Below are 19,163 nucleotides of genomic sequence, written 5' to 3'. Positions count from 1 at the left end.
GAAAGAGCAAAAAGTCCCGGACCTCCTTTCCCACTGCCAATCCTTAAGTTCGGGTCATCTAAACTAGGAGGAGAGTGTCAGATGTGAGATTAAAGTTTTGACTTACATTTAACTAGACCTTTTAATACTTGAAAATGAAATTGTTATAACTGAGAAGTGACCGAAAAGCTATGAATCTTCAGAAGGTAACAAACATTAAGGGGAGAGAGAAATCTGACAAGACATACTGGAAGACAATGATGGGAATTTAAACTGGTCAATAAATTACACCATTATATAAATTATATATGTATATACACAGACATATTTTTATATATGTACCTATATATACAATTGTTATATATAAACATGCCAGTAGAGATGCTTCTATTTTGATTTCTACTTGAAGAAACTGAATGGCCAGGGGTAGGTCTGAGCCAGGGCCCTGGGTCCAGCAGGGGCTCCTGTGGTGGAGGCAGACCCCTTGGCTTCTCCTTTCCTTGGGTCTCCTGGCACCAACAACAAGGAGCACTCCTCAGCAAATTTTTCTTCAAATGCTCAGCCTGTGGCAATGAGGTATTTTTATAGCTTTTTATTTAATATTCCCCTGAGAATTATCACTTGCTTTTACAGGGTATTACCAAGAAACACAGGCAACAAAAACACCTTCTAACTGTTCAAGCAATTCGGCTTTTCCTCTTTCAGATAATGGAGCAATCAAAACCCGGGAGGCCGAGAGAACTGGACCCAGAAGTCAGAAGATGGAATTCTTAGCTAGCCAGTGGCCCAGACTCATCATGTGGCTTTAACAGGGCCCTCAACCTCTCTGGGCTTCATTTTTTTTCTCATGTAGATTATCTGTGAGTTATACCCCAAGCATCCCATGTACCAGGATAGTTTTTGTTTTGAAAAGACCCTGAGCTAGGTTGATAATCTGTGTTTCAGTCCTTCCTATTCTACTAAGGAGCACTATGATCTCAAACAAATGATTTCATGTCTTTGAGCATCAGTTTCCCTATCTTTAAAATAAGAAAATAAGTCATGCCTTTCTATCTCCCAGGTTTTGCCACTTTTTGTATTTTTGTTGTGTAGTGCTACATAATATACTACCACAAAACATGGTACTAAAATAATCCTTTGTTTTGTTCATGATTATGTGGTTCAAGAATTTGAGGAAGGACTCAGCTGGTTGTTTAATCTTAGCTCTACATGGCATCAGCTGGAGCCGCTGGGGCTGGATGATTCCATTCTATGGTGTTTCTGTAGTCTCATATCTAGCACAATGGCACTTCTTGATCGATTTCTGTCTCTCTCCTCTCACTCTCTCAATCTCCCCCTCGATATCTCTCTGTCATCTCTATACCTATACCTCCCTTCTCCTCTCTGCTCTCTCTGCACATCCCAGGCTCTAACACATCTCTTGCCTTCTCTCAACATGGAAATCTCAGTGCAGTCAGACTTCTTAAATGCAGGCTGCCTCCCAATGGCAGGCAGGAATCAGAAGCTCGCAGCCTACGAGGGCCAACTCCTAGAGCTGGTACAGCTGTATTTATTCTATTGGCCAAAGTAGTCACCATCCCCACGCAGATTCAGGGATGGAGAATTCAATCCCACCTCTTGATGGAGGAGTGCCAAGGTCACACTGCGGAAGAGCGTATACTGAATGGCAGATAGTAAGCCATTTTTGGAACATAGAATCTGTGACAAATTGTTTTCGTTATTATTGGAGACAAAAATTGTGACAGATGCAGATGCTCTGAAAAGTCAAATTATACCTCAATGAAGTGTCATCATGATCCTCATTGCAATATTTTGGTTGTTATCTACTTTGGTTAGTGTGATTTTGAGGTAATCAGTGGGTCAAAATCCAGATACAGTGGTCTCCAAAGCATTATCCGTCCTTTAGATCAACTCCAATCAGGGACCCAGGGTAATTCCTTCAACAGGGGAACACAGGCTCTTTTGGTTGAACAGACATACTAGACAAAAACCCAGTAACTAACAACCCCAAAATCAATGGCTTAAGATAAGAAAAATCTAACACTCCGTTACCCAGTGTCTATCACAGGTCGGCTGGGACTCTGCTGCTCTAAGAGCCAGGCCCACACAGTATGACTTGCTGGGTACCACAGCAGAGAGACAGACCACGGCGAGTTGTACACTCACTTGTAAAGGACCCCAGCCCGCAGCGAGACACCTCACCTTCACTCACATTCCACTGGCTAACACAAGTCACATGGCCACACCTGACCTCAAAGCAGCAGGTGCATGCCACTTGCCACTACTCAGAAAGACGAGAACGGGAAATACTGCATGGAGAATTGCATTCCTAACAACTACACTTGGATGGGACATTTTCAGAGTTTTCCTCAAGGATGTTTGCAGAGCCCTTTCTGAATGCAAAAGAAGCACCTATATAAAGTTGCAGAAAGAAAATGCATGCAGTAATACTATATTTTCCTGCTCTTATATGCTGTAATTTTTTTGGCCAAGCTTTTGTTTGCTGTTTCTTGTAAGATATTTCCCCGGGGAGTAACAGTGCTTGAAAATTCTGACCCCGCCTGGAGATTCACTGAGAACAAATGTTCCCAGGGGGGAGTTTCACAATAGCGTCCATCTGCCAGCTTCAGAAAACACATGGAGATGGCCCATGTGACCCACATTAAAGAGCCTCCACCCAGGTTCATGTTCTGCCTTACGCGGCGGCATGTTAGCGAGAGTCAGCAGAGCAGAGCCCACAGAGCAGCTCAGTAGGACTCACACTGCCTGGATTCAAAACCACTACATTCTAGCACGTGACTTTCAACAACTTATTTAACTTCTTTAAGCCTCAGTTTTCTCAGCTGTGAAATGGGAAGAGTAATATTTACTTTTTAGAGCTGTTAGGAGATTCAAATGGGATAATGTGCATAGAACACTTAGAACAGTGCCTAGAACTTTTTAAATTGCCATTGCTGTTGTTGGTGGTAGTGGCATTATTTGGTCTGTCTTTGCAAGCCCATGACTGGTGGGAGGATGGATGGCTGAACTCAGACAGCTCATTAGACAGCATACCCATTAAGTGCTGTGAGGATGAAATTTTAAAATGTGTGAAAAGCAGAAGTATTTTATATTTAACTATCATAGAATGAGAAGGTTTTATTCATAGAACAAGGAGGTAGTTATCCCCTCTACTCAAAAATATCTCCCCTACCAACCTGTCAAGATGCCTTGATATTTTATTATTAGAAATTCATTCCTTTGGCTTAGCCATTGCCCTGCCTACGTGACTCACAAATATTTATGGGGGAAATGAGAAACACAGGAAAAATGTTTAACAGGAACAGCCAAAGCATTTTTAAACATACAGCTTAATAAAAAGGGTTAGAATGTTGTTCTGCCTGTAATATACTCCTAGTCACCCACCAGGAGTAACTACAATGTCACCACATGTGATGACATTTAAAATTCTTACTAACGTGACGTTTTTCAACTGTATCACTAAAATTCTTTCTGAACCATCATTCTTCTCTTTCATCAGCCTCCTCTAACTTAGCCTCTAAATTATTGTAGGGTAATCTTTCTGCAAATAGATATGAGCATATGAGCATGGCATACCCTTGTTCTAACGCCATTTGCTTCAAGATACACATTAGTTTTTCAGTGTGGCACAGGAGGCCTTCTGTCATCACATCCTTGGTCCCTCTTTAGCCTTGTCTTCTCTCTCCAGCTCCCTCATCACCAACCAATGTTCTAACCCTCGCAATACACACACACACACACACACACACTAGGTAGCTAGGAAGCATCACATTCTTTGCCTGTCCCCTTCGCAGGAGTTGTCCCCTGCCTCTATCACATGCAATAGAAATAGTGGTCTTAGGAAAACTTTTCCTCCTTCAGCACTGCCGTGTGACTCCTGAGGGACCAAGGATCACAATTCTCACTCTTGCCAGACATAAGAGTGGCATGTGATCCAGGATCAGCCAGTCAGAATACTGCTTTCCCTTGAGTGGCCACATGATCCAAATAAGGCGAACCAAAGCCTTCCCTTGTGATTTTTTAAAAATTATTTTCTGGTTGAATTTTCCTTCTGATTTTATTAAAAGAGGAAGAGTGGGTTTTATCTTTTAGGTCAGGGAGCAGGAATAATGTAAACCAGGGTCTGCCAGATGCCACCCTCTCCTCTTGCTGCCAATGCAGAAAGGTCTGCCAGCTGTAGGAGCTAAAGATGAAGCAGCAGCAGGAGGAAGCGAGAGAGACAGACTGGGAGAAATGATGGAGCTCATTTTGACCCTGGATCCAGTGAAGTCTGAGGTGTGGTAAACGTAAAATATATCCACAAATTATGTGTCACTTCACTCCAAGTCTTCAAGAGATGAAGCCGAACTCCCCTCCCCTTACCTGTGGGCAGAACCTAGTGACTTGCTTCTGATGAATAAAATGTGGTGGAAATGATAGAACATGACTTTTGAGGCTAGGTCTCAAAGGCACTGTGGCTTCCATATTGTTCTCTCTTGGGTCACTTGCTTCGGGAGAAGCCAGCTGCCACGTCAGAGAACATTCAAGCAGCCCTAGAGAAATGCCCACATGGGGAGGAACTGAGCCTCCTGTCAACAGCCATAGAGGAACTGAGACTCCTTGGCTATAGCCATGTGAGTGAATCATCTTGGAAGTGGGTGTTCCAGCCCCAGCCAAGCCTTCAGATGCCTCAGCCGACACCTCGTCTACAACCTCATGAGAAATCCTCAACCAGAACCACCCCACTAAGCTGCTCCTTAAATCCTGACCCTGAGAAATTGTGAGATGATGAATGTTTGTTAAGTCACAAAATATTAGGGTAACTTGTTCCTCAACATTAGATAACTAACATAAGTCAGGTCCACCCTCATACACCTCATCATTTTTCTGTATTTAAGTTTCGATCCTCTAAATCTGTAATTTCCATAATTAGATTATCACCCCTCCCTTCTTCTTCCAACTTCTTTGCCTAGCTAAGGCGCTCTTATTTTTCACATTCTTATTAGGCATTACCTCCTCTGGAACAGCTCTGTCTGATCTTCTACCCCTTCACACTGGGTGAGGGTCCCTTCTCTGAATTTCCAGGGCCACAAGTGCCCCTTTCCACGTAGTATGGCCATTGTCATTTTTGTGGGTCTTTTCAACTAGACAGTGGGCCCTTGAGGATAGGGACCATTTCTTTCTACCACTAACCACTGTATCTCCATGACCAAGAAGAGTTTTCTTGAGAAACTTTTATCAAGACCCTCAGTCAAGGTAGTAGATACTGTTGGTGCCCAAGCACCCCAGGAATCCCTTGGTCCTGGATAAATCAAGATGGTTGGTCACCCTTACAATGCCAGTTTACACCCAGGCCCCAGCTCTTGCTGTGAGAGTTGGTGCTATAGGTTTATACATGAGGCCTTGTCCAGAGAATCATCTTTCATTCACAGGAGCTGCTTCACCCAGAGACACTGGGAGGTACATCACCACCCTCAGGAGATAGGGATATGAGAGCACAGCCCCATTATCTCAAAGTGGGGCAGCTCTGTGGTACCCTTTATGTTCTGGAGCCCCTGTGATTTAGGCCAAGGCCAGACTACACCCAAGACCTCATCCTTGCTCTGCTCCTTCCCCTGCCCATCATGCTTCCTTCACTTCCTTACTTAATTCTTCTGAAAATGCCCCCTCAATACATCTGATGCACCCAAATACTTGCATCAGGCTCTGCTTCAAGGGAACCTAAACTAAGATAGTAAGTCGTTATTGAGTGAGTGAATAAATCAAGAAAATCTTAGTCACTTAACATCTCTGAGCTTCGGTTTTCTAATCTGTAAACAGGAGTCATAATGATCATCCTATAGAGATGCCATGAGAATTAAAGGACGTGGCATTTGACAAGCGCCTGGTGACATGCCTTCCCCACCAGGGGTTGTTCTACAACAGCTCTCCAATTTCCCTCCTCACCTGAAAGCCCACAGCATGGGCAGTTCTCCATGCTGACCTTGGGTGAGCCAAGGTCACAATGGCCAATGGCTTTCCTGAATCTAGCCCAGCCCAGAGGCCAGACTTTGGACAGTGGGGTTGTTCTTGAATTTAAGACAGGTGCCATTCATGTAGAAAGCTAGGCATATAGACAGGGAGTGACTGACGGGCCGTCTGAGAGCAGGTTTATGTCGAAAAGCTGCTTTGGCTGCAGCACATCTTATTAGTTTCCCGAAGATAAAGCTGGCACGTTGAGAGACTGCTAACAGGAAAATGTGAGTTCCTGTCTTGAGGAGAGGAGATGCCAAGACTTTTCCCACTTCAATCTCTCCAAGTTAATTTGTCCTGTCCGTGAAGAGGCCTGGAATGTGCATGGGATCCTGGAGACAACAGCAGGCTATGTGTGATGGGAGTAGATGAGCTACAGAACAGTCAGACAGAAGTACTCAGACCCTCCCAGCAGCTACCCAACAAGCACCTGCCCCAGCCACACATGGGCCTCTGACCTACTTCCCCCAATATCAGGGTTTCGGTGAGAATAGCAACTCATACTTCGAGATTGGAGGTTTAGCCGAGGGAAGACCGTTGGCCTTGCTCTGGAACCACAGGCCTCTGAGGGGATGGACAGCACACCCTGCTTAAGGCGCTTGGGAAAACTGCCCCACCTCCACCATCTAAATATGCGGCAGGCTTCTGTCCAAAGTGTGGCTCTCGGGATAGGGAGAAGAACTACTAGCAGAAATAGCCCAAAAGTCTCAACATAAAGAGACCCAGCTTCAGAATCAGGCAGAAATAGACACAGCCTGGCCCTGCTCTCGTTGGCTCTGTGATTATGAATAAGGGCACATCTCTACCACGCTGAGCCTCCACTTACCCATCTATAAAACGGGTATAATCCCCTCTGCTTCAGAGGGTTCTGTGTAAGATTAGTGAACACAACAGTTGTAGAGCACTAGGTTCACCACAGGCAGCGGAGGAGCTGTGGCCTCCTCCTACAAGCCTGAGAACTGAGCTGAGGCACTCAGGCCAGGGACTGCACCCATAACAGAGCTCAGCTTCCCAGTCCCTGGGCTGTCTTCTCCACCTGTCTTCTTTCCTCAGGAAATACTGAAACCCAGTCGCAGCAAAATCTGCAGTAAAAAGACGTTGCATTCTAAACTATAAAAATAAATCAGTAATGGTATAATTTCCACACAAAAATAATTGTTGGTTATTGAAGGTTCCAGCTGTTACTGCTCCACAAACCAATTCAAAACATAGTGCTTAAAACAAAAATATACATATATTATCTTGGTTCTATGGGCTAACTGAATGGTGGTCACTTGGGGTCTATCATGTGACAACAGTCAGGCAGTGGCTGTGGCTGGAGCCATCTGAACACGTGACTGGACTGGATATGCAAGATGACTCGCTCACATGACTGACAGCTGATGCTGGCAGGTGCCTAGGCACTCAGCTGGGGCTCTCGACCACAGCACCTGCATGTGTCCTCTTCATATGATGATGGCAGCTGGCTTCTGAAAGAAGCGTTCCAAGAGCAAGCCTTCCAAAAGGCTCAGGAGAAGCCACAAGGCTTCAGCTTCTAGTAACCGAGCCTTGGAAATGACACAGTCTCATTTGCACTGCATTCTGTCGGTTAGAGCTGGCCCAGACTCCAGGCAGTGAATGTTGGAAGGCCTGGCTCACTGAAGGCCATCTCTGGAGACCAGCTACCATAGAAATAATGTTCACTGAGGATGGAACGAGGAAGATCAACATTTACCAAGTGTCTGTCTTGTACAGGGTACTTCAAAAACAACCTAAAGTCCTCATAACAACTCACAAAGACATGTTCCTACTCCCCACTTTAAAGAAAAGGCAACTGAATTCAGAGATGTCATGGCTGCTCAAGGTCATAAAGTCACAAAATGGCCAGCCCAGAGTTTGAACTCAGTTCTCCAGCCCATCACAGATGAGCCTGGGCTCCAGAGATTCCCCAGGCAACCATTTCCTGCCGTTCTGCCTCAGGAAGCTGAAGACTTCACATGCTAATAATTCTCTTCTTCTTTCCACTTGAACAGGTTGCCCTTTCATTGGAAAGGAAATAACTTGTGCTCCATCCAGTAAATGCTCCTTGCTCTGCCCATGGAGACAGTGTGGCTCACCTATCACTAAGGTCTGGCTCCCTGGCTCCCTCCTCTGCTGCATTAGCTCAGACTACTGGGTCTGCCAGAGCGGAGGCAGCTGCATCCTGGGTCCTTTACTCCTCCCCTCTGCAGCTGTGAGGCCCCATTTCTCCATGGATCTCAACTGGCTTAGCTAAGGTTCCCTGACTTTATAGACATGAGCCACAGCTGGGTCATTAAGCCTGAATATTTTGAAATCCCAGAGATTCATAGTCCAATCTAATACCTGCAGTGGTGGAGGGCTGAAGTACATGTGATCCTGTACTACAGACTCAGAGCCTGTAACTGGGCATGTGAGGACCCTGCGGGGCCTGGATTAACTCCACAGGACTCCAGAAGCTAAAGACCAGGAGGCACAACTCTTGGCTGCATATTCCTGTGTAACTAGCTGTGAGTCAGGGGCTGTGGGAGATGGAAGAGGAGAGTGAGGGGCCCTGCCCCTGGATCTTTAATGGTTCAGCAGAGTCTTGGCATATAAATATTTGTTGATAAATGCATTAAAGAATGAATGCATGAACGAAACTTATATTAACAGCCCAACAGCACATTCTACAGGAGGATATGCAGTACCCTGAGAAGGCACTATGTTAGGAAAAACACATATTCTGTTCATCTCCACTGAGCACCTATTTTATGCCTTCACTATTAAAGTGATCAAGACCCAACTAATGGCCCTAAGTTCACTTACCTACTTAAATATCTGGAGTGGGGAAAAGACTGAAGTGGCCCAAAGTTGAGGAAGCAGGCCCTGCCCAGGTGAACTTGCAGAGAGCGGGAACCCACTGCCTGTGAACACAGGACATGACAAGAAGCATGCCTGCAGGTCCTCTGAAACATAGTAACCCTACCCCTAGTAAACGTGGCTTCCTCTAACCAGGTGCTAATTAATCATCCACAGGGTGGACAGGGTGTTGGAAATGTCCCCACTCAACTCCTCCCTAATAGACAAAGGCTAAAATATGAAGTGAGAGCCAGAAGCTTTCCCCCATCCCCCCTGCACAGACGTGACAGCCAAATCAGTAGGTCCCACAATGCTGAGAACTGTTTATGAAGGTGGCATTCCTTGATGGAGACCATGAAGCATATGCCCCTGGCTCAAGGGTTTGCTTGAAGATTTAAGTTCATCAGCATCCTCAAGTGATGGCTCTCTTTTTGGGCTTTAATTCATGTCCCCAGAAGTCACGGGGCCTTCCCCATGGAGAAGAAAGGATGCACATCCTCCTGTGGGCTCATCTGCAATCCTGGTTTCAAGGATCACTCTGTTTTCCCCAGAGGCAGGGTACAGATGCCCTTGCTTCTTTCCCTGAAGGGCATGAGCCTGGAGCGTGAAATCACCCCTTACCAGTCTCTTTCTTCCACAGGCACAGAGCACCTTCCTAACTATTGCAGTTAGGACTGCAATGTATATAAGTACAGGTTCTCACATTGGCCTTACTTTATGCCAAAATTAAACTGTTCTAGCTCACTTTCCTTATCTCTTTGAGCTAAATAAAAACTCCTCCCGGGTCTTAAATCCATGAATTTTATGTCAGAGCACTTGGGGTGAAGTTAAAATGGATTCACCCATAGAGAATTACCTATAACTTTTTTATTAGCGTTATCTCTGCTACTTTCAATCCCAGGAGTCACTATCCTTTCATTGCTATTGGTTTCAAACCCCAGTCTGCCACTGTGTCACCTTGGGCAAGTTGCTTAACTCCTCTGAGGCTCTCTCTTCTCATATGAAAATGGAGCTGCAGTTAGCTGACTCACAATGTCATTACAAAGATCAAATGAGATAATGTCTGCAAAGCGCCTAGCTCAGAATGTACTCAGGAGATGCTCAGCTAATGTTAATTCCCTTCAGGTTCTTCCAACATTCCCTGCTCAGAAAGAAGTCCCCCACAGCCTCACCTGCCCCAGCCTCTTTGCTACAGAAATAAGGTTTCTTCCATCTGGTCCATGTCCTTCCTAAGCTGATTGACACCAACTCAGAGAGCTGATTGTGCTCATCTCTTCCCAACTCTGCACTTAGCGACCTCCTGGTGGAAGAATTTACACTACAGTAATCAGCAAACGCTACAAATCAAAGCTCCCATCCCACAGAGCCAGCTTACCAGCATAGCCCTGCTGGCAGGCTACACTTCACCATCACCCTCATCGGGCCCAGCCAGAGCCCACAGAGGCAGGAGGATGGACACTGTGGGGAACTTTGGACCCAAAGCACAGCCTTCCTCTATAGTAAATAGCGTTTTTTCAGCAAGTTCTTCAGGGCCACTCGAAGACCCACTGACAGCGAACTGCCATTGATTTTTCCAATAGGAAGGCACAGCAAGAAGTGCAGGTGCTCACAGGCCAGCCGACCTTCAGATGAACCCAACTGAAAAAGAACAGCCAAAAAGCTTTTGGCCAGGACAGGATAATAAGGAATGTTTTTAAAATACAACCACTGTGTTTTTTAAATGCACAAAGTTGACAGCTTTTCTCTCCACAAACTGCAAAAAAATCTTATAAGAAAAATTTGTGTAAAAAATTACCAGGAGAAATGCCTGACAAAGGCGGGGGGCGGGGGAAGACAGCAAACCACCATGGCATGTATGTACCTATGTAACAATGCTGCAGGATGCAGGACGTGCACAGTGCACATGTACCCCAGAGCCCAAAGACAATTACAAAAAATAATAGACAAATCAGATGTAAAGAAATGAGCAAAAACATTAAAGGCCACCGCTTGTTCACAATTATAATACATACATTTCTATGGCCCATACCACTTACCAGGCCCCATTTTGAGCACTTTTAAAATGTTAATTCATTTAATTCTCACAATAATCCTGTGAGATATATGCTTGTATTCTTTCCATTTTATAGATGAAGAAACTGAGGCAAGGAGAGAAACCCTGTGAAGTCAGTATCTACAAACTTCGGCCAGGTGGCCCCTACCAGCCATTCTCCATCGTTTGGAGCTGCTCATGGCTCACACCCTCTCCAGGTTGTTCTCGCCAACAGCCTCCTTTGCTTCAACCACTCCTCCCCATGTTTTATCTGGCAAACTCCTGCTCACCATTCATTTCACATTTTCATAAGCTATGGAAGAAAGAGGTTTGCTTTTTCTCTCTCAGCTTTCTTTCCTTTCAATCTACTCCCTTCCTGAAAAAGAACCTAACAGCATGAACGCCCATCAAATGATGCTAGGAAATGCCATGGAGGCTGTGAAGAGAACGCCTTGCTTGTCTTCCAGAGCAAGCTCCGACAACTATAACCTTCACCTGGGATACGCAAGACTCAAGGTTCTTAAGCATGACTTTAGAGGAGACGGCAAAAAGACAAGAAAAGACTCAGCGTGGAGGCAGCTCCTGACTCCCACACCACCATGGATCTGTGAGACTAGCTGGTGACCCTGTGAGAATAGCAGGGGAACATCTTGGATTAACATCCCCAAATTGTGAGCTTGGGCTCTATTAAGAAAAAGACTCACAGATGTCGCAGGTATAACTAAGAGGTTGTGTAACACATTTAAACAGCACAGCAGGATGTAAAGTAAAATGTAAAAATCAAGAGTGTATTCAAGTATAAATATGTGGAAAAAGGAAAAGCAATTACGAGGGATCAAGGAATAAAAAAAGAACATAAAACTTTGTTAAGTCACCCAAACACTGATTTTTCCATGAACAGGGAAATTAATCTAAAAGTACTTTAAAACATGGAAAAATCAGGCCAGATGCAGTGCCTCACACCTGCAATCCCAGCACTTTGGGAATCCAAGGCGAGTGGATCACTTGATCCGTCTCTACCAAAAAATATACAAAACTAGCCGGGCATGGTGGCAGACACCTGTAATACCAGCTACTCAGGAGGCTGAGGCAGGAGAATCACTTGAACCCAGGAGAAAAAAGTTGCAGTGAACTGAAATAGTGCCACTGCCCTCCAACCTGGGTGACAGAGAGAGACTCCATCTCAAAAAAAAGAAAGAAAAGAAAAAAATCAATATTTAATGATCATGAATAAAAGCTATATTTTAAATACTAAGCCCTAAGTTAAAAAAAAAAAAAAAAAAAGAAACGAATAACCCCATCTAGGTTTTTACTTAATGACCATGCTATTTTCATGAATTTAGGAGTGTCACTTAATATACCTGCTGTTCTTTTTTACCTTTTTAAAATATTAACAAACGCAATGTTCTTTCATTTGAAAAACAAAATCAAGCCCCCATTTAACCTCGCCCAATTTCCAGGAAAATCGGTGCCCATCCAGGGCCGTTTCTTCATTCACATACATACACTCACACTACATTTTCTACATAATTGGAATCATACTCTACCTATTATTCTGTGACTCAATGTGTTAGAAAATCTCCCTGTCAATACACATAGGCTGACAAAGGTCTTGTTTGTCATTACATTTCATTTCATAATATAATGCAATTGTTCCTTAAGGAATAGACAGTTTCCAACGTTCTACTAATACAGACTATTACAGTGAGCCTTGGCCATGTTTATGCTCATTAAAGTATTACTGAAGAATAGATCCAAGAAATAAAATCGCTAGGTCAAAAGGTGTGATGGGGCAGACATTGACAAATTTCTTTTTCAATAATGAGGTAGCAATTAGCCAGGTGCAGTGGCAGGTGCCTGTAATCCCAGCTAATCGGGAGGCTGAGGCAGGAGAATCACTTGAACCTGAGAGATGGAGGCTGCAGTGAGCCAAGATAATGCCACTGCACTCCAGCCTGGGCAACAGAGTAAGACTTCATCTCAAAAAAAAAAAAAAAAAGAGGTAGCAATGAATCTCACACTAAAAATGGATGTTAATCACTGATTTATAAAATAATTTGAGAATTATCATCTTTTAAATATTGTCTCTTCCCATCTAGAAACATGGTATGTCTGCTACATTAAACTTGCTCTCAAGTGGATCACGTTCCTCTCTTGTTAGGCTTACTCCTAAGCATTTAGACTTTTCAATTTACTACTAGTTCTAATGGTTTCTCAAAAGTACTTATTTTATTTCATTTTCTGTTGTATTGTTATTTCGACTATTGATCTTGAAGTAGGCTTCTTTAGGAAGCCTTCATTCACCCCTCACTCTGCTTCCCTTTAACACAGAGCTTAACATAGAGCACAGAAATAATCTACGTGCTGGAACCTTCTCATTTACTTTGTATCACCACCATTTTAAATACCACTATAAGGTATGTAAATACCAGGAAAACTGGTGCCCATCCAGGCCCATTTCTTCATTCACATACTTACACTCACACTACGTTTTCTACCATTATAAGGTGCCAGGGACTGGGCTAAGCAGTTTACATTCATTGTATCATTCAATTATTATATCTCTAAAGAAGTAATTATTTTTCCATCTCACCAATGAGGAAACTGAGGCTCAGAGAAGTGCTGTTGTGATCCTAGGTCCACACAGCTAGTAAGATGAGGAGCAGACATTTTAACCCTCATTTGATTGTCATAGCCAGCAGCACCCCTACTCTGTTATGACACTTTCTTAAGGATAGCACCTCATGTTATATTCATCCCCTCATGCCTTCTAGCGCAATCTAGGATGCCTCATAGATCCTTGGCCAATGTCACTCCATTAATTTGCCCTCAGCTTAGGAAAGTTCTAAATAATTCCCTAAGCATAGACAAAATCCATCAGGTCTCTACTTGTGGTCTTCCACATGTGGAAGAGACATTTAATAATACAACAACAAAAAAGGAATCTTCTGTTGCAGGATGTATCACACACCTCTTGCGCCTCATCTCACATCCTCTTTACCTTCCTGTTACCACATCCTTTACTGAAGACACCAACTGCAAGCAAATGTAACCAGACAGCCCTACCTCCCAGACTGCTGGAGCTCTCCTGCTCTCCCTCTCTTTTCTTGCTGCCCTCAGACTTCTTCACTCCCTGCCTCTGAAATGCCCATGGCAATGTGGTCAGCCACTCTAAAGCATAAGAAGCCTAAAAGGGCTAAAGTTATAAACATCCCCACATAACAACCGCCTCTCTCATCCTCAGGCGGGCCATTCCCAGGCACATCCTGGACAGTGCCACAGAGGGTTCCAGCGGGGCTGAGCCCAGCCACCCACGGTAGTGGCCAGCTTGATGACGCACCCTTGGGTTGGCAGTCCCACCTTCTCTGTCTCCCATCTCTCAGTTCCCCGCTCCTGTTCCCCGGACTCACTTCCCGAAAGAAGCCATTGGTACAAAAACCCTGTGTTGGGCTCTGCTTTCTGAGGCTTTCTAGTCTGAGTTAACAGAGGACGTGGGTGCATATGCCAGCTCACATGGGCACAGGCACACACATGCTCCCCTCACTCATGTCTATACATACATGTAAACTACACATGCCAGTTTAGATCCCACAGGATTTGAGTTTATATTTTTCTCCTTCTTCTTCTCCTTCTCCTCCTTCTTTTTGATCTGCATAAAGGAACTCAGCTATGGTCAAGGAAAATGAAGCATTTGCCCTTTCAGCATCATCAGGGCTATTTCTAAACACCATTATCCCTTATGCCACAGTAGATAACATTGCTAAAATCCAGAGTTCACGTACCTAGTGTCAATGAATTCCATGCCAAGTCCACTTAGAAAAAAACCATTTTTTCCTTTCTCTAGCTGTGTCTAATCCCCAGCTCAGTCTCCTCCCACCTATGAGATGGAGGAAAGCCAATGGCCAAAGAACTAGTCATGGGTTGTGGTCATTGACAATGCAGGAAAAGACTATTAGATTACATCACAGTACATCTCACTAACAGTAAGGACCACTTGACTGGGAGGACCAGAGCTACAGTCAGGCTCTGACTTATAGTACACCCCTAAGCAAATCATATAATTTCTCAGCCTATTTCCCCACCTAGAAGATGGAGTCTTTTCCCCCCTAAAATTGCCTCAAATTTAGATTTTTTTTTCCTAATTCACAATTATGTCCCCAGTTACTTTGAACCATTGATAGCTTGTATATCTATAGGGAGAAAGAGGAGAGATTTAACACTAATATACTAGGCACTGAGCTAGCCACGACTTTATTATGGCCATTATTTCATTATGCCCACAGTAGCCTACATTTTTAGCTCCATTTTATGATGTGGCCACTGGAATTCAAGAGTTCAAATAACACTCTCAAGGTTAATCAGTTGATAAATGGTAGCAACCAGTCCTGGATCTCTGAGCATAAACCCATTTACTTCCCACTGCTTCACACCACTTAGGGTGGAAGGAAATATCGTGCACAGATAGCATCCAAAATTCCCATTGGTCTCATCTTAGCTCCTAAATTGAAAGCTCCTGAAAGGTAGGATCCCATGGATAAAAATTCTCATCTTAGCCCACTGTCTTAGTCTGTTCTGGTTGCTACAACAAAATACCTGAGACCAGGTAATTCATAAACAACAAAAATGTCTCATGATTCTCGAGGCTGGGAATTCCAATATCAAGGTGTCTGCAGATTCAGGGGCTGGTGATGGCTTGTTCTCTCTGCTACAAGATGGCACCTTCTTGCTGCATATTCTGGAGGGGAATACTGCTAAATCCTCACATAGCAGAATAAGTAAACAGGGCAAAAAAGGGACCACTCTCAGAAATATTCAAACCAAACCACCCATGTATTAGTTTCCTATGGCTACTGTAACAAATTCCTACACATTTGGTGGCGTACAGCAATGCACATGTATTCTTTTACAGTTCTAGAAGTCAGAAGTCCAAAATGGTAAATAGCCAAAACCGAGGTATTAGCAGGGCTGTACTCCCTTCAGAGTCTCTAAGGGAAAGAATCTTTCCTTGACTTTTCCAGTCTCTGCAGCTGCATTTTTTACATGTCTCGGCTGGCTTCCTCCATCTTCAAAGCCAGCAGCTTCTCTCTCTGATTCTGACTCCAATTCCCTCTGCTTTCATCACATGGCCTTCTTCTCTTTGTCTGTAGCCCAGTTTCTCTCTCCCTTCCTCTTATCAGTAATTTTTCTTACTACATTTACATTTAGCAACCACCTAGATAATCCAGAAAAATCTTCCCTTCTCAAGATCCTTAATTTAAGGACATCCAAAGTCCCTTTTTCTATATAAGGTAACATTAACGAATTCCAGGGATTAGGGCCTGGATATCTTTGAAGACTATTATTCCACCCACCATAGCCACTCTAGAAAAGCAAACTGGAAAACGATTAATTACTCAAGTTTACAGCCTTGTCAGTCACATGCACTTTAGACCAACTCACGACACATTTATGAAATCAGCAAAGTGCAAAGGCATCCCTGATGCCCGGCCTGTCTTGTCACACCTGCTCCCAGGTGCTCAATGCCCTCACATTTTAATTCTCTTCTTTTCTTCCACATCAGTCAATTCCCAAGAGAGAGAAAAATTAGCCATTTATTGGTTTAGTGCTGTGTGTCCACCCAAATCTCATCTCTAATTGTAATCCCCCCCGTGTCGAGGAAGGGGCTTGGTGGGAGGTGATTGCATGACAGGGACAGTTTCCCCCAGGCTGTTCTCACGGCAGTGAGGGAGTTCTCCTAAGAGCTGATGGTTTTAAAAGTCTTTGGTAGTTTCCATTTCACGCTATCTTGCTCCTGCTGCCATATAAGATGTGCCTTGCTTCCCCTTTGCCTTCCACCATGATTCTAAGTCTCCTGAGGCCTCCCCAGTCATGCAGGACTGTGAGTCAATCAAACTTCCTTCCTTTATAAATTACCCAATTTCAGGTAGTATCTTTATAACAGTGCGAGAATGGACTAATATACAAGAGCTTTCAGCCTTAGCTTAATTTTTAATAGTAGGATGAAAACCCTTGTCCTCTGCAGAAGGGACTGCCAGCATCAGAGATTGACTGGGAGATTCCTGCTGTTCATGCAGACAGCCAACTTGGCCCGTTTAGCTTTTTTCTCACCAAGGAAATACTCAGTGTCAAGCTAGAAATTTCCATTCCTAAAAATGCCTTTCTGTTGTAGGCATCCTCAGCTGAGTAAAGATTTTTCTGAAGACATGTCTCCTCTCCTCCATCTTCATTGCTAGCAATACTGCTATGTTTGTTTAACAGACTATTGCCCTGCCTGCTGTCCTCATCACCAGCCATGGCAGGAGAAGCCAACAGCCAAAGCAAGCCCAGCTCTCTGCCATTTCTAATCACGCATCCTTCTCCAAATGGCTCTCAACTCATCCTTGCCAGGTTTGACGGGAGGTGATTGCATGACGAAGAATGTTAGGAAATGTAAAAATATTTAAAATTCAAAGAAAACAAGAACTAATGGTGACATTCAGGGCATCAAAACAGGCAGGAAAGAACGATATTTGGGGTTAGGAAAGTCTCCCAGGCGGCCTCCAAATCTTACCATTTAAGCAATGAAGCACTTTCCTTGCCCATGTTCTACTGAGCAAGAATACTGTATTTTGAGCTTTGTGTGGTTCCTACTGAAGGACAATTTGAGGGATTCACTTCTGTAAAGTTCCAAGATGCATTGCTTCTGGCCATCGCCCTAGGCTGCTGCTCCTCCAACCACAGCACTCCCTGTGCCCTTGAGCTCTTTAAGAGTCAGATTTAATTAAGTGTAGCTTTGCATGACCCCAACACCCACTACGGGACCTGGTCCCTATGAACAAGGATGTTGGAAAACAGCTTGGGTTTCCCAATCCCACAGCCAACTCCACAGAGCTCAGCCAGCACTAACTTAGAAATTCAAACAGATTACTTAATCTTCCCGAACCTTACTCTTCCCGCTGTGGAAAATGGAAATAATGCCTCCCAGGGTTGTCAGGAAAACTAAATAAGATACATATATGAAATGCATAGCACAAAGACTAGCATATATTAGGCACGAAATAAGTGCACCTACTATTAATGTTATTTCTAATAATAATACTAATACAAAATCATACTGCTAGTTTATAGATTATGGTCTAAAATTATAATCTATAGCTACCTGAGAACAAGAGTGACGACTCACAGAACTCTCTCTTTTTATGTTTTGCTATTAAACATCTCCCAGCCCTTTGAATACAAAGCATTATGTTTTAATTTGCTCTTCAACATCCATAAATATCTACTGAGTGCTTTTTGTGGGGAGGAACACAACGAACTCAAGAAATGAAATCTGTCCTCAAGAAAATTACCACCTTAATCAAGAGCCAAGAAACAACAGGTACAGAAAAATGTGGATCGCAGTCTTATTTCTCAGAGCCCATTTGGTCAGAGCGATTTTGGGATTAAGATAAGGTCTTTGTTTTAGGAGCAGGGAATACACAAGACTCCTTTTTGGGAAACTGGCCTTAAAGGAAAGGTAGGACATGAACATATAGAGAAGAGTGGAGATGCATCCTACACCAAGAGCTCGTGAACAAAGAGAGCTGGGGAAGGAGTGACGGAAATTTAGGTTGAGGATCCTTCCTCTCTTTGTCCCCAGCAGCCTTCAAGATGGGCACCAAGACAGTGCAGAGGGGCTGGAACGTTTGGTGAGTTCTGCAGTTTCGGGAATCGGCACAATGGTGAGCTGTATAGGAAGTTCACCTGCAAGCCGATTCGCCGGTTTGTGTAGAACCTGCCCCTACCAAAGAGCTGGGCTGGCTGAGGGAAAGAATGGTCTTGGAATTTTGCTTTCTGAAATAGACTTTCTCAATTCAGAGGAACTGCAGTTGTGTTGTTAATCCCCTTGTTATAGGATGAGAACATACTGCATTGAGATCAGGGCCTGACAGATACGTTGAAGAACTTTGGATTCAGCTCGAAGTTCCAAACAATGCGGTCTTCCCAGTAGGCTCTGTGGGCTGTGGCTGGAACAATGGCACCACCCGGTGGCCACAACAGTCTCTATTTGGAAGAATTTCCTTTGGGGCACATTCCATGAACTCCTGAAGCCCCATTTGTGCTGGACCTGGAGATTCAATGCTGAATAAAGTAGGTTCACTCCCTCAGGCTCCCTCTTGCAGGCTGGTGGGCCTCACCAGTCCAGGTCCTGTGGGTTCAGTCAGCTCTGGTCCCCAGGGATTGCCTAGTGGGAAGCAGAGACAGCCCTTTCTGAACCCGGAGCTGACCTCAAGGTAGATGTCGACAGAGCAGGGTTCCAGGGATTACAAAATGGCCTCCTGGA

This window comes from Saimiri boliviensis, chromosome 9 (genome assembly GCF_048565385.1).
Source record: "Saimiri boliviensis isolate mSaiBol1 chromosome 9, mSaiBol1.pri, whole genome shotgun sequence".
Classification (NCBI taxonomy): Eukaryota; Metazoa; Chordata; class Mammalia; order Primates; family Cebidae; genus Saimiri; species Saimiri boliviensis.
Note: the sequence above shows the minus strand (reverse complement) of the source record.